This window comes from Drosophila simulans, chromosome 3L (assembly GCF_016746395.2).
Source record: "Drosophila simulans strain w501 chromosome 3L, Prin_Dsim_3.1, whole genome shotgun sequence".
Taxonomy (NCBI): Eukaryota; Metazoa; Arthropoda; class Insecta; order Diptera; family Drosophilidae; genus Drosophila; species Drosophila simulans.
The window spans coordinates 20,993,011-21,008,597 of record NC_052522.2 but is presented as its reverse complement, the minus strand read 5'-3'; the positions used below and the strand labels follow the sequence as shown (position 1 = coordinate 21,008,597).

At 39.5% G+C, this 15,587-nt stretch overlaps 1 protein-coding gene and 1 long non-coding RNA gene across 4 annotated transcripts in view; one reads left to right on the top strand and one right to left on the bottom strand.

Moving 5' to 3' along the window:
• The window catches only part of LOC6738994 (trichohyalin), a 41,839-nt gene extending 32,310 nt beyond the window's left edge, over window positions 1–9,529 (bottom strand). For 2 of the 3 annotated variants that reach the window (XM_016171883.3, XM_016171880.3), the window contains exon 1: window positions 8,923–9,529. The gene's annotated coding sequence lies outside the window, so the exon portion shown is untranslated. The remainder of the gene's footprint in view (window positions 1–8,922) is intronic. The other variant, XM_016171881.3, reaches the window with a different exon arrangement.
• Window positions 2,003–3,599, top strand: LOC123327222. Its single transcript, XR_006541785.1, has 2 exons — window positions 2,003–2,649; window positions 2,817–3,599. It is a non-coding gene; the product is annotated as an uncharacterized LOC123327222 (long non-coding RNA).
• Window positions 9,530–15,587: the final 6,058 nt, after the last annotated feature.

The window sequence follows — 15,587 nt, the reverse complement described above, 5'->3', positions numbered from 1 at the left end:
TAAAGATATATCTTTTTCTCAGTTCGCCAGTTGGCAACTGCAACAAATGACTTTTAGTCAGCCGAACAATGCTCGAGAAAAATCTACGACAGCAGCGGGAAAATATCTCGCACTGGATTAGCGATGCGAAGCAGCTAAGCAAGCCGGCAACAAGGGGTTAAAGGGGTATTCCCCCAGGGAGGAGCGGGGGTCGGAGTTAAATTGCAAAGCAGCTGCACAAAGCAAACGAAACTAACAAAAATAAATGCACAACAACGAGGGGGTTGGGGATGGGGGTGTAAGTAAGTGAGTGTGTGCGAGGAAAACACATTTTTTGCTTGGCGCACATATTTCAATTTTTTCTTTCCTCGCATTTGCGCGCTTCCTTCTGCTGCAGAATTTTCCGCCAACTTTTTGTACATGCATGGAACTTACTCGGGAAATTACGTTTTAAACGAAAATGCAGACCCTTTTAGCAGTCGCTTTCCCTATTTAATAACTAATTTGGCCACAAAAAATACAAAAGGTTAGATAACATAAATATATTTATAATTTCGCCTGGGGCCAAAATCAATTTTCCATTAAATTGTATAACAAATCATTGACCAAACTCTAATTGAAAAAGAACAAACAGGCCACAAATATGAATTCCATTTGAGGCGGGAGGAAATGAGGAAGCTCGGATTGTTTGCAATTTGCATAAATAGCGGACAGCCCTTCGGGGCGATACTGGATTTGGGAGTTGGGTATGGCTATGGAATGGGTATCGCCGCTATATGGCAATGTTGACGTGGAGGAGCAGCATCCTCTCCTGGCTGGAAAAGATTTATGAGCACGGGCGCCGCCAATTTATGCCGGAAATTTTACGGCATATTTTTGGTATTTTCATTGAAATTGAAAACATATTAAATGAACATTAATTTCATATGTCATAAGTCTGAGGGCGAAGAGGAGGAAGTCGCTCGAAGGCCGGAAATGTGATAGATGGAGTTAGAACCCTTCTGCGATTGCTGGCGGAAATGTATTTAATACCAAAGCTTTAGGTATTGGGTCAAGTGATATCGAAATGATATCACTAAAATAGTTACTTAATTAGTGTGAATAATAACTCAATAATAGTTAGCAAAGCATATAAAATCCATGGGATTTTAGGTTCTGTGGCTACTTATTGAATTAAGTTACTTGTGTTTAGTTTAGCCATGTATCAAAGAAAAACAGAATTAAATTAGACTCCCCCACCCAGTATCTACATATTGAAACCTAATTAGGGTAATTCCCCTACTTCGCAGAATTTAAATATAATTCTATTAAGAGCGCTTGTTTCCCGAATGACTAAAGTTGCTGCGGCCAGATAAGATTCTAGGGTAATCCTGCGACCTGGTTATCTTATCAGCACAGCATAGTTGCTCGCAACTACCGTATACCCATTATCTGTTCCAGTTGCCGGGTTAAGTGCCTGTTGCGAACAGTTCACCTTATCGGGTGGCTCGTCATCGACTCTGTCAACGCCATCTTGGCCATCATTTTGCATATTTATGTTGTTTTCATTGCCGGCGCAATGGAATTTATAATGAGGCACGGAGGCTGTTGTCTTAAGAAGCTGGCCTAATGTATTACACCATTAATTCTGCGCAGCCAAATCCATCAGGGGAGCAGCGATAAATAAGCCAAGTTGATTAATTTCCTTGAACTTTAAGACACACTTTATGACTGAGCGCTACCCACTAGATTGGCTTAATTAGAAATATAATTAACACCTCGTAGGCCAGAAACGGGTTTGTGGGGTGCTTGCTCTCTTATCTGTCCCAATCAAATCAAAACCAAAGCATAGTTCGTAAAAAACGATTGGCGACAACATTGTCTCCATGTTCTGGCTCTAGAAATTAAGCCTATTTTATTTGTTTTGTTTGGGTTTCTGTTTCTGTTTTCTTTCGGGCTGACCACACAATTTATTTGATTTCCTGAGCACGATCGTTTATGATAAGGGGTCTTAAGAAACGCCGGTTTTCGGTCCCTTGTTATAGTTCTGTTTGTTTAGCTCTTTTTTTCTGCCAGCAACATGATCTTGTATATTTCGCATTCCAGGCGCACAATAAACTTGAAAGTTTTTTATGAATTTGGGCATTTGTTCGTGCATTTTTGCTTTTGAGACGTTGGCTTCGGCCTAATTGGCATTTTCAGCGCGTCTCCACCTCCGATTCTCTGATGAACTGGCGCAACGCACCCAAAACATATTTTATATGGTTTCGCCTTATTGTTCTTGACAATTTTGCATGTCGAAGCCTAAATGCGAAACTTTTTTCACCGCTTTCTTCTGCCAAAAAAAAGCAAAAAAAAAGAAAAAACAGAAAAAACGTCGAGTGTCTGTGCCTGTGCAATCATAATGGTGCCATATCTCACCGATTTGAGTCGGGTATATTCCGTAGTCGGTGCTGGGTGAAGCCATAACAACTGATTTTACGAGCATGTTAGCAATTTGAAAGTTTTTCGATTTGTTATGGGCAGAGCGACGCGTTTAATGCTCTTAAAGGTGTGCGAACGAGCAGATTATGATGTAATTCATGCAAAGTCGAAACTTTTGGGTGTTGGCAATCCCGATGAGTGCGAATTTGGAAAACGGAATGAAATAAATTCATGGGGATAAAGTCATCGGGGGATCTTTTAAAAAAGGTAAGCCGTTTATAGCACGTATTTTAGTTTTTTAGGGATATAGAAATGCAAAAATTTATAGCTATGAGAATTATACATTTCAGCATTATCCAAACATAAACATTAAATAAGAATGAGACCATTCACCAGTATTTCTATTTAGATTTCGTTTGAATTCATCTTTCCAGGGTAGTGCTCCCACATTGGTTAAGGTCAGCTTAAAAAGAGTTCTGGAAATTCGTGAATCCATAAATTCCCCTGCCATTACACCACAATCTCAGAACTCTGTACTTTGCCCCGTTACCGTGAAAGACTTAAAAAAAAGGCAATGAAACGTTCGCAGAATGACACTTCAGTTTAATGAACTGGCGACTCGCAAAAGTCTGGACAGAAAAAAAAACAAAAAAACAAAAACTGGAGCCAAGCTGAACTCGAATGTCAAAGTCAGCGAATCCCAACAAGCAAAGAACCCGGGGTCCCATTACCAGTGCCCAAACCGTGGTAATTCCCGAGCCAACTCCACCTAACTGCGCATAATTAAGAGTGAAAACCGCAGAAAAGAAAACAATTTGCTGTCCGATGGAAGTTGTCAAGCGGCGGATCTGCGGCTTGGCCTGTTGGGATTTGGCCGCCAGTTTGCCACGTTATCAGCTGTGCGTGTCCTTGCTCCTAGCACTGCAACTCCCGCCTTTTTCGGTGGCAGGATTTCGCTTTGAATTCGGGCAGCAATCGAGAGCAGACCCAAATCGAGGGCTGGCCATCAAAAGCGCAGCTGGAAAGCCAAACATCGACTTAATTAGGACCCGGCCTCTGGTGCAGCTTCAAAAGGAAAATGCTAAATGAAAAGAGGAAAACTCCTGCTGCTGCTATTGAGCTTAACCCTTTCACTTCGGCTGTAAAATGTTCACGTGTTTAAATAAATCTTCTCTCCAATTACATAATTAAAGTAATGTCCAAAGTATTACAATTAGTTTAATTAGCATTTTATATTTAATTTCAGAGGAATATTTTTGAGTTTATTCTTGATATATATTAGCAGTTTTTTACAGTTTACTTTATAAAATTAAAATGTTGATCAAGCGAGTATATTTTATTAAAATTTCTTCCTTTAGATTAAAAATACAATAATAATCCAGGTAATTTTCGAAATATTAATATTATTTAAAAGCTTGCTTGAAAGTGTCAAAATGTAATTCCTAAACCCCGGTGAAGGGTTAAACGCAGTCTAGCAACGGGGCGTATGCGCAATGGCACAAAGGCTCGCAAAGAGTGAAACTTTTCGTACAGGCGAGCCTTACAATGGGCTCCCTTTGAAGGGCGGCGGGGTCAAGGTCGACCCACCGAATCGCCACCCCCTTGGCCGCCGGCAGACAGGAAGTTTAGCAACAGCACTTAGCCGGTAACCCCACAGCATCAAATGCCAAAGTATGCCGATCGATTAGATTGCCAACGATTTATAAACAAAATGCGAGCATTTCGAGCTTCTCCACTCGATGCTGTACAATCAGCGAAATTGAACCTATTGCCGTCGTCTGGCCGTCGATTTGCCGGCTAATGTCAACAATTTATAATGCATCGACATGACAGCCATCGGTTCTCAAGCGCCAGCCTCATCACCTCATCATTGAGCCAAGAAAAACTTTGACGAGCTGAACTGCGCCGAGCTGAGCCCACTTCGGGCATGTTGGCTTCTTAATGGCTGGCAGTTTGCTAGCAAATTGATTTTTATTACAAAATATGTGGGTTCTACTTTGCCACAAAATATACATTCAAATTTGCGAATAATTTCCCATGTAATGGGCGGCATTAAAAACTCCAAATAGGGATTCCGTCATCGAGTGTGATAAATGAAGAGGGGGCTGCGCAAATAAATAGTTTAAGATTTTGATCTAACATCTCGGAAATTTTTCATGATTGACATACCTTTTTTTCTAATGGGCAAAGGGGTAAAGTTGAATTAACAAAATAAATATGCACAAGATATATTAAGCATTTTCTTTCTCCATCTAGTAGCACATTTTAGTAATGATTATCTAATCGGTAAGTGAATCTAATTACCCAACTGATCTGAATGGGCAAGATTCTTCCAGAACTTTTCCCTAAAAATTGAACTAATTGCCAGAGCAATGGGAATCATTCTAGGAATTTGCATGACCCACCATTTTAAAGTCAAGTGGCCAGTCTAAAGTACGCAAATATAAAACTATTCCAAGATCCCATTAGCCCATTAGAATGCCGCATAGAAAACACATTGGTTAGCGGGAAAGCATAATAAGTTTCCCATGTGCTCCAGTGACCGCTAATCTAATCTAGGCTTATCTGTTTGAACAGCAGTGGGGTGTGTGGAGGAATGTGCCTCAGTTCGCTAGTCGTGAAAATAAGTTTTTAAACGATCGCTTGGATGGCTGAATAAACACCTGAGGGGAAAGTGCAGGTAAGTGGGTGCCTGAAGCTCATGCAATTAGCAGGAATTGCAAATTAATAATCGTGTCTCGTGGGGATAACAAGGACACAAGCTAACATACACGACACCCACTCAGTGCAAGGTGGATCTACGTACGTGTGGGTTTTTGGGCGGTTCCTAAAGGGGCGGAGTGAGTGGGTGGTGGTGGTGGTCCAAAAGCCATAACAATTTGCAAGCGTATGAAAAATGTATACCGAGCAAGCTTTAAATTCATTACACACACGCAAAGTCAGCAGCAGTTGAAAGGCGGTAAGGGGAGTACACACAAAAATGTATTTTCCGAAATGGGTCCTTAATTCGCGACTTTCTATAAGATACATTTGAAAGATCTACAACCGCAAATAGTAGATACATTTAATATCATTTAATTCGATCTGAAATAAATGATATATATGTGCAATAAGATAATCTGTTCACGTACAGAGCACGATATGAATAGTGATTATATAGAGACTGATATAATAGAAATAGGAATCTGTATTGTTTTTCAGTGGAGATTGGGTGGGTGAAGGATGGGCCAGTGGACTGGAGAAAGGTGACAACTTTTGCGCATGGTGTGGTATATGGTATGGTACGAGTATATGGAACATGGACACGGGCAGGCCGAGCAGTTTGTTTGCACTGCGGTCGCTTGGCAGGATGTGGAAACACCACACGCACACTAGTGCACGAGCATTTTCACTTGCGTGTGTGCCAGCACTTTCAATAAGTTCACACACACACACACAGAGAGAGAGATGGCTTCTAAAGTGGGTGGTGGTGGGTGGGCCTGCCTCAACCTCTTTGCTGGTAATTTGAAAAAATTTTCGTGCCTCGCTTCTATTTACGCTTTTATCTCTGTGGCACATTTACCAAAAGACCCCCTTCCGTTTTATACAATTTGTATTTCTTCATTTCTATTTGCTAGCTTTATCCGCCTTTTCTTCATTATGAGAGAGTGTCTGTATTTCTTTTTGTGTAAGTGCACTGGAAAAAAATCAAGTGAGATATATAAATTGCTATCTAAAATTAGAAAGTTATATTTAATATGTAGTACCATCTTTTCTTACATTTAATTTGCAATTCTTGTAAATTCTCAAACACATATACGGAAGTTACCTAAGTATCTAAGTATTTACTTGTTGCTAACATTTGTACTATGTTTTTCTCCCTGTGTACTCGTGCTAACCTTGGGCAGGGCATTAAAACCGTGCCAAGTGTCGAAGGCGGGCCCCCGAGCTGGCCGTAAGGAGGCAGAGGAGCCGGACAACTGGACATTTATTGAAGGATCCGCCTCCCCGAGGCCACTCCACCGCCTCCATCGCCCACTTCTGGCCACCTGAATCTGAATCGTCGGCTGACTCATTTAAAATTCGGCAAGGTGCGTTCATGTGTGAGTGTGCTTGAAATCCAAGCCACTGGCCCATTTTTTTGTGTCCTTCTTTATTTCAGTCTTGATGCCGCTGCTCCAGCTTCCTCTTCGTTCTTAGCCATCTTCCGTAGCCTTCGGGCATCTTCCCCCGGGCTCCTGCCTTTCTACCTTGGCTTTTTCGTGCTTATCTCACTGAACTGTTGCATTTTTTATGCCATTTTATTTCATTTTTATTTTTATGCTCTGCCAAATGGTTTTTCTGTCCTTTTTTTCGGTCTTCTCAGTTTTTTGTTATGTGTTTTTCCTGTCTCGCATTGTCCAATCCCCCGTAAAAAAAAAACACATCCAAAGTATATCATTTTTGTCTTAGTGGGAAGGAAAATTGTGTGCTAAGGAAGTTTGTTACTTTCAAACAACTTAGAATTTAATTTGAATACCTAAAAACTAGAAATAGTTGCTAAGCTCTCATATGCGCACCAAACTCAATTATCTCAAATTTGGTTTCGTTTTTTTAGCAAACAAATTTATATATGTCACAACATGAAAGCCAATAAGCTAACCAACAAATCAATACTAATTTGATTATTGTTCTGGCCAAAATGCCGAAGGATATTTTTGGTAATTGAACACTTTAGTTTATTGCCAGCACGATAAACTCCCATTCAATATTGCCTATCTACCAATGGCTGTCCTATTAATTTCCAGGGTAATCCATGCTCGACTAATCCCCACTGACAACTCCTAAGATTCGCCCCTTCTGCTGGCTAATGTCTATTTTCTCGTATTTTGGTTTCTTTTCTGCATTTCGGCATTTTATGATATCCCAGCGCGCATTCCGTCGTTTTCTGAGTGCAGGGCTTTGTTTTTCTTATTCTGCGGGATATTTTGTTCGTTCCCGCCTTACTTTTCCCTTTTTTTGGACGCTTTGTCGTTTTTTGCTGTTTTTTTTTCTGAAGAAAGCAATGTATTTTTAGTGGGTTCTGCTAAACTTCTAAAAATATGCGGCATGTCGAGCACCTGAGTGGCACTGAGAAACTGAGAGGGGATGGCTTTTTTATTTATGACCCTCGAAAAGCGATTCGTGCATTTGGCTTAAATCTCGCAGGAGCAGGCTGCTCCGCTGAAGGTCACCATTGGTCACGTACCCCAACTGCTGCTCCCCCCGAAAAAAAAAAGCAAATCGATTTAACGATTATTATTTCTTGGCTTGTGGAAGTTGTCGGCTTAGTCACACTCACTCACTCGATCCGACAGCTTATGAATATGAAATGCATTCGCACGGCTGGCAAAAATAATACAAATTGCAAAGAGGCGAGGAAAAAATGCTCGTGATTGACAAAAGTGTGGCAAGGACATTAGCGAGCGAGCAGCTCTGACGACATCGCCACATTAACATTAATTGATGACCCAGTCCATCTTGACCACCACACGCCCCGTTTGTCCAGTGGAGTCCAATTCCCGCTGCCCGCTTCCCGCTGCCCAGCTCCCAAATCCCTGATCCCATTGCCCTGTGACAGCTCATTAATAAGCGGATTCGGGGGACTGGGCATGTCCTTCGGCCTTCACTTGCCGTTGACGAGCTAATCTACTGCATAAATCTACAGTTTTGTTAACAATTTCTACAAGAGCACAGATAGCAAAAAGGGCAGTCAAAAGCCCTCGAGTGGCAACCAAATGCACGGCGAAAGAAAATCAATGAAGTTCGGGAATCTAGCAAGCTAGCCACTATCTTCGGCTTATCATTGTGACGCTGAAAGTATTTTTTGCCGGTGAAAGTATTTTTAGCATATCAAAATGTACACAAGCGTAAAACACTAAGCTTTATATAAAATTATCTGATTTTGCTATAAAATAACATTCATTTTGATGTAATCAATATTAAATACATCTTATCAAATATACTAAAGGCGGAGATTATTTAAGTTGATGTATTTTTTCTAATAGCTTGACTTTGCAAAATAAAAACTCTTAAGCGATCTACATTTTTTGACTATGAAATAGTTCCTAATATATTTCATGTTGCCAAGTGTTAATTCGAAAATTATATTAGTTCTGAATGATTGATAACATTCGTTTGCACTGATAGGCCTTAATTTTTAAACATTTCTATTTCTAACATTCATTATTATAAGCTTTTCTCCGTGTAGCTAGCAATCGAGGGGGCTGAGGTCAGCCAAGGGTCGTGGGAGTGGCAACATCATTGGGGCAGGTCTCGGCACTTAATTAGAATTGCGAGCGAATAGAATAGAAAAGTGGGATAATTTATGCAGCCGAAAGGAAATGGGCAAGCTCAAAAATATATACGTATCTGTATATGTAGGTGGGTATATTCGCATCGGGTTATGCAAATATGCGCCCGAAATATCCAGAAATCGAATCGAAAAGCGTCCGAGTTAATTGTACCACTTCTTGTTTGATTTTCACTTAGCCAGTGCCATTTTTGGTCTCTGATTTTTTTGGCCGGCGAGTTGCCACTTACCGTTCTTAGATGTTCGCTAGCAATTTGAAATGCAAATAGGCAGAACTCCCTGCTTTCCAAGCTCACTTCACCACCGATGTTGGCCCGATGCCCAAAATATATATGTATATATGCTTGTATATAGATTTCTTTCGGTTTCCGCAGGTGACAGACTGTCCGATTTCGCGAACACACGGTAAATATTGAAACTTGATATTTAGTTTTGGACCCAAAATCAAGCCAATTAGCGCGATTTCGGAGGGGGGTTACTAAACACACGGAGTCGGTTTCGGAGGAGGAATTGGAATATTATATTATCTATATCGGATATAGGATATCGTTAAAGGTGTCGGACTAATCTAACCGGCACGACCGAAATATCACCTGTGGCAAAAAACAAACCTGCCAAGAAGCCAACAAGCGAGGGATCACTTTTCAGCTAATTGTTAGTGGCACTTGTTGTTGTCGCTCGGAGTTTGAGTCTCAGATGGTTAGTTTTCGCCTTTGGCCAACTACTTCTAACGGCCAAGAGATTCGAAATTCGAGTGCCGGCTTTGCGCTGCAAAACGCGTGTGTTCGCCACGAACGGAAAATTGCGACTGGCAATCGCGAAAGCAAACGCAAAGCTCGCTGCTCAGCTGCCGCTGCCGGCTTGCCAGTGTTGGTTTTGTGATGCTGTTGTTGCCAAGAGAAGAAGAGGAAGAAGAGAAAACGAGAGAGCGATAGAGAGGTACACTGGAAAAACACTTTCATATGGGAGGTGGTACAAGAGTGCAAAGTTGGTCTTAAAGTGGCCATAAATAGTAATGTTTGTAAGTAAAAAGTCAGACGGATTATATAACTTTATAGATATAGTTTATTTAGTTCAGATTCCGTTAACAGCAGACATTCATTAAACATATTTTTCCATCAGCATGAGCTTTAAAACGAAATAAAAGAAAGATACCTATCTTAATAAATTAATGAAATAAATTGGATAAAATATATATACATACATAAATAAATATTATTTCATTAAACCCTTCATGATTAAATGGCATATGCAGATAATTTACGTAACAGGAAAGGGATATAATTTCCACAGATCCATTGATACTCCCATCAAATTTTTGGTGTGCAAAGAGAGCTTCAAGCTCCTAAGCTGATACTGAAAGAGTACAAGTGTGCTCTTTTGCGAAATTGCCGGTTCGGCTCCACATGTTTTGCTTACAAGGGCTCCTCACTTCCAGCAACATGTTGCGGAGCGAAGTTTGGCGCGCTTTTATTCGTTTGAAGTGTGGCTCGCTAATTTGAGTTGTTTTTCAAATGCCTGGCCTCTTTTTATTGGCGATGCCTGATTTATAATTCATACAGTTGGGTTTATTTTAGTTTCGCTTTGGATTTCCTTTTTGTTTTGGCTGCCTCCCGCCATGCTTATTTATAAAGACATTTAAATTTATGGGCGTCGATTCGACTCGAGTTTTTGCATGAGATCAGAGTGCTTGGCCCAGTTAATTTATGGGCGAAACGGGTGCGTCTTGTCTCCTCTCATTCTTTATAACTAAAACTGAATGTTTCTAATAGCAGAGCAATAAACTGAATTCTTTTTTTGTTGCCCAACACAGAATTTGTTGCCAGCAGATTTTCTGTTTACTTCTGCGGCTCAGTCAACCTGCAAATGGTCTGAGGAAAGAATACTAAAATTCCTGACCACATTCAATGCAAACAAATGACGCCATCTGTCTGCCGCTGCCGGCTGTATTTATAAACAATTACGTTGATCAGTGCCAATGAATCATGCAAAGGTCTTGTGAAATTTGCATAGCGATAAAGAACTGTTCTAGGAGAATTAAAAGAAAAACAAATTCGTTAATTTTTGTACACTGTAATTCGATAGTCCAATCAATTATTCGTAGGACTTTAACAATGTGCTTCCAAAAAAGCTCTCAGACTTCAGCAACTTGTTGCTTTCGTGGTTCAGCAACAAGAGCAACATAAACAGCGCAACATCAACAAGTGCAGCCTTAGTCGCTGAAACAACAACAACCACTAATGTATTCAAGGAGCAGCATTAACATTTTCATTGCTTGTGCGAGCCTGACCCATTTAAAACAACATGAGGGGTGATTCTTGGGACCGAATATGAAATACTCTTATAGAATAATAATAGAAACGTTACATTATATTAGATTAGATTAGATCCTACCTAATATCCTATATGATTTCGCCTAATAGAATATGGCCTTGAATACTTTCTTATAAGCTTCGTTGTTTCCTTTGCTTATCTTGTAAAAGTAAATATGTATGTATTTATAATATAATACGCGAATTCTTACTTAAGATTACTTTTTTGATATTCAAGGTCAGCAATGTGTCTTTCCCAGAGTAAATTGTAAACTTCCCCAAGTGCATCAAGAAATTCCAGAGTACTTTTGATGGAGGGTCACCCAATATCCCAATAAAGTGGTCAAATTGACGGAACAGTTTATTATTAATCTGTTGCACTTTGTAGGCTGATAAACAAAACGGAATGTTTACAAATTAGGGCAACAAATTGAGCGCACTCGACGAAAAGTATTCGAAAATGGCAGCGACGAATTGTAAACAAAGGAATAATTCGCCAAATTTTGAAAGCCCCACATGAATTTAACTCGTTCATAATTTTGAGAAGGGGAATAGTTTCCCGGACGGGAAATGGGAATCGCGAATTGAAATAGATTAATTTATGGAACGCGAAAGAGTTACCATGCTTGGCCACACAGGATGATCCATGCTGGCTAAAAATAGGGATGACTTCCAAATGGAAATAGAATAGCCTGTCCGCTGGGAGGTGGGGCTGTGTGGGTGGGGCCGATCTGGGCATGTGGATGTGGGTGGGGTGGGGCGGTGTGGGCGAGCGTGCCGCCATCTGCTCTGGACATTGGCATTGAGTGGGTGGCGTGGCGTGGCGCCTCGCTGCCAACATGTGCGGCAGCTGCCCCAAAAATCCGTGCATAAACTTCAGCACTCGTGTAATGTTACGAGTGTACACCCGGACAAAATGGATTGTTATAGCAACAAATCATTCATTGTAGCAAAAATACGAAACAACATATTTTTATTTTTGATTAAATTTGAAAATTTATTAGAGTTCGATTGTTAGGGGAACGCTTAAAATTTCAATTTAAGCTACATTTTGATATGGAAATGTGCATCTTATAACGCTAAATTTTATTAGTTATTAAGTAACATGATCTACATGAAGCTACGTGGTGATTTTTTTAAAGTTATTCACTTTCTTAAATGTGATTATAATAGCAGTAATATTCTTTGTTGATGGCGTATAAATAATAAAATCAGGCACATACATAGCTAACAATGTAATAGTAACGATATATAACCCATATAGAAACTGTGTGTCCAAATTTTTTCGCCGGCCATTAACACCCGGAAAATTCGAATGAAAACTACATTGACGATATCGCCGGGGAAGGTCGCCCATGATTTATGCTATAGCTCCACTCTTTTGGGGCCATCAAAGGCCAGACCCATTAATTTGGTTTTATTCCAACCGTATACGCCTCCGATTCGATCTCGATCTAGCTCGTCCATCGACACTCTGCACTTGACTCCGCCGAATGTTTGCGCAACTTTGGCAACCATGTCTAACATAATGCCCCCTAATTCTTGTAATTTATGGCAATTTAAAGATTTTCCCAGCTGCCCCAAGGGGGTGAGCCCCCGAACAAACAAATTTGAGCGTGAAGAGTCATTTCTGGCGCGACATTGACCCAAAGAAGAGGTCGCCGCACGTGGACATCGGTGTGTTTGAATCGGAGAAAAAATCAATTAAAAATAGAGATAATAGAGATAGATAGGTGGAGGGGGGAGGGAGAGTGTTAATAAACAAACAAACCCTTCAAAGGGGGGGCTTTATTTAAAAGGAAAAACAATCTAATTCAGAAACCATTTCCTGTATATGTAATCAAGTAAAATAATCAAATTGGAGATGGAAAATAATTTATTGAAGAACAATTTCTGTATAATAAATTTTTATATCAATTTAATTTTTCGAAATCAATCTACTAAAATGTTGAAAAAGTTGTAGAATGATTATACGCTTCACTTGGCAACACTATTATTTCAAGGCATTTTTAACTTTGGTTCGAAACAGTGTATTTTTTGTACCAATGAGAAAAGTAATTCCTGTTTTGCTGAATCTCCCAGAAATTTTATTAAAATATTCCACAATTATGTATGTCACCTTACTACTCGTAATTTGTTAATTCTATTTTTTAGATGTATATTATTATTGCTTATAATCGATGGTAGACATATGCTTCCAGTATGAAAACCTTGCCTTTGAAGGCAGCTATTATAAAGGATAAACCTTTCGTCGAGTTCCAAGCTAATTAACCCAGACAAATAGTTCCCGCGATAGCCCCGCAGTTTCCTGCTCATTACACATGCCAGATGTAGCAAATGTCTTAGAATTTCGCACATTTCGGTTATATACAAATATATACATATGTATACATTTATAGTTTTGGAACAGACCGGCAGGCAGGCGCAACATGTGCTGGTGTCCGGCGATTTGCGTCTGGGTATGCTCCACTAATAAGAGCAAAAATTTGCTCCAGAACGATCGCCACATTTTTGAACCGCACCACCGAGACCCCAATGCGAAAAATTGGAATCGAGCAAACCAAACGATCATAAAATGCGAATAAACATGCTGAATCCCAAATTCGAAAATATGCAAACTTGCACTTGCTCGAAACAATTGCTCACTAAACCCAGACGTTTTCAATAATATTTTACTGCCGTTACATCTAGATAGCGTTTATACAATGGTTCTATAAACAATTGAAGGTTACAACTTTGAATCATCAGGCAATTCGGTGAGTAACTCGCTATGCAAATCTTGATGTTCAAGAGAGAGGCTCTGATGAATACCTTAAACCAAGCGACTAGCGTGTTTTCAATTATGCAAATCCCATTGTAGCATAACTTACGCGACAGATTACCAAGTTTGGGATACTTTCCGTAATAAGTTTTCAATTAAAAAATATTTGATAAGCGGCAGCAGCAGAACACCCAAGTTGGTAAGCGCTGCGTGACTTAATTGCTTTTCGTTGTTGTGCCGCGATTGGCGCTAATTGAAGACAACTTGTTGGACAGCTGCCGGCGGAGATGGAGATGGAGATGGTGGTCAATGCTCACTGGTTACTGGTAACTGGCAACTGGTGACCGGTGGCCAGCAATCGGAGCCAACTGCAACCTGTCCCCGGGCGGTGGACAAACTTTGTCATTGATAATAACCAAGCACCGAGAAAAACAAAATTCGGATATTAAATAGATCACTTCCTATAATAAATCATTATAAGAAAACAGGGCAAGCCTCGACTATCAGATACCCGTTTCTTAGATGCTGGAAATGCAATTTGCTAGTAAAATAAAATAATAATCATTTAAGAAAAAGTTGTAGAGCTTCTGTTATCTACCACTTGTTTTTTAACTAATGTGGTATACCCTTTTACTCAAAAGGTTATGTTCACATTTGCTTGCATTATAATGATTCAATTATATGTAATGACCACACTTACAAGTACTATTTAAATGAAAATCAATAAAATACTTTAAAATTTCCACTCACATTTCATTATATTTTCATCAATTATAATCGTTATACTATTAACGTAGTAAAATCAGGATATACAGGATATGATTATGATCGAGTCAAACTAAACGTAATTTAATATGCCAATTTAAATGTTAAGATCTTATATTTTTCTCAGTACAATTGCTCAAGAATTATGCGTGGCCACCAGTTCCAAGAGCCATAATGTCTGGCGTATTCATATTGCTGATTTTCCTGTTCACTTTGAACTAATCGATTTTCAATATATTCACACTCAGACGGCACTCACATGCCGTAGAGCAGAACACAGTGCTATTTCTGGTTCTATGAATATTCATTTTTATTCATAAAGTTATGCAACCTGTGATAAATGGTATTTAAAATAATTTTATAGCGAGTCTGTATAGTATTCAACGGGTAATTAAAACTATTCGAATTATTCACTTGTGTGCATTCCAAGAATTTCAGCATGAATTGACCCAAATTTTGGAAGCAAAATGAAGACATTTCAATTGCTGTCACTTAACATCAAGTTCAAGTTCACTTCGGGTGCGTCATTAGCGTTGTTTGATACCACAAAATAGTATAGAATAAAACACGTTACAATTCTTTTGTACACTTTCTGACTCAACTTAAGTAAATATACAGATATCTCTGAGTCATCTCAGCCACTCTAATCTAATCGATGTGAATAATCGAGATCCGCTACCCGAATCATGTGTACATTTTTCTCAGCTATGAATAATGTGAAAATTGTGTTTGGCATATTAGTTTTGGCACTCATTGAGAACTTAATTTGTGAAAAATTGACAGAGCTGACGCCAGGTATGTGTGTACCATAAACCTTTTCCGCCGGCATCATCAATAATTGATTAAGCATATTTCATTCACACTGGCTAAGGCTAATTAATCAATTTCCCTTTAATTGGCAGAAAGTAATTGCATAGAAATTGATCAAAATTGTTTGCGCTCTGCCAGTTTGCAAATAGCACAACGGTGGGTTGTGCAGCGAAGAGTGAAATTCAATTTGTTCCAAAAAAATAAATACGCAAACGAAGAGGAAGATCGCAAAATAGTTTCGGTCACA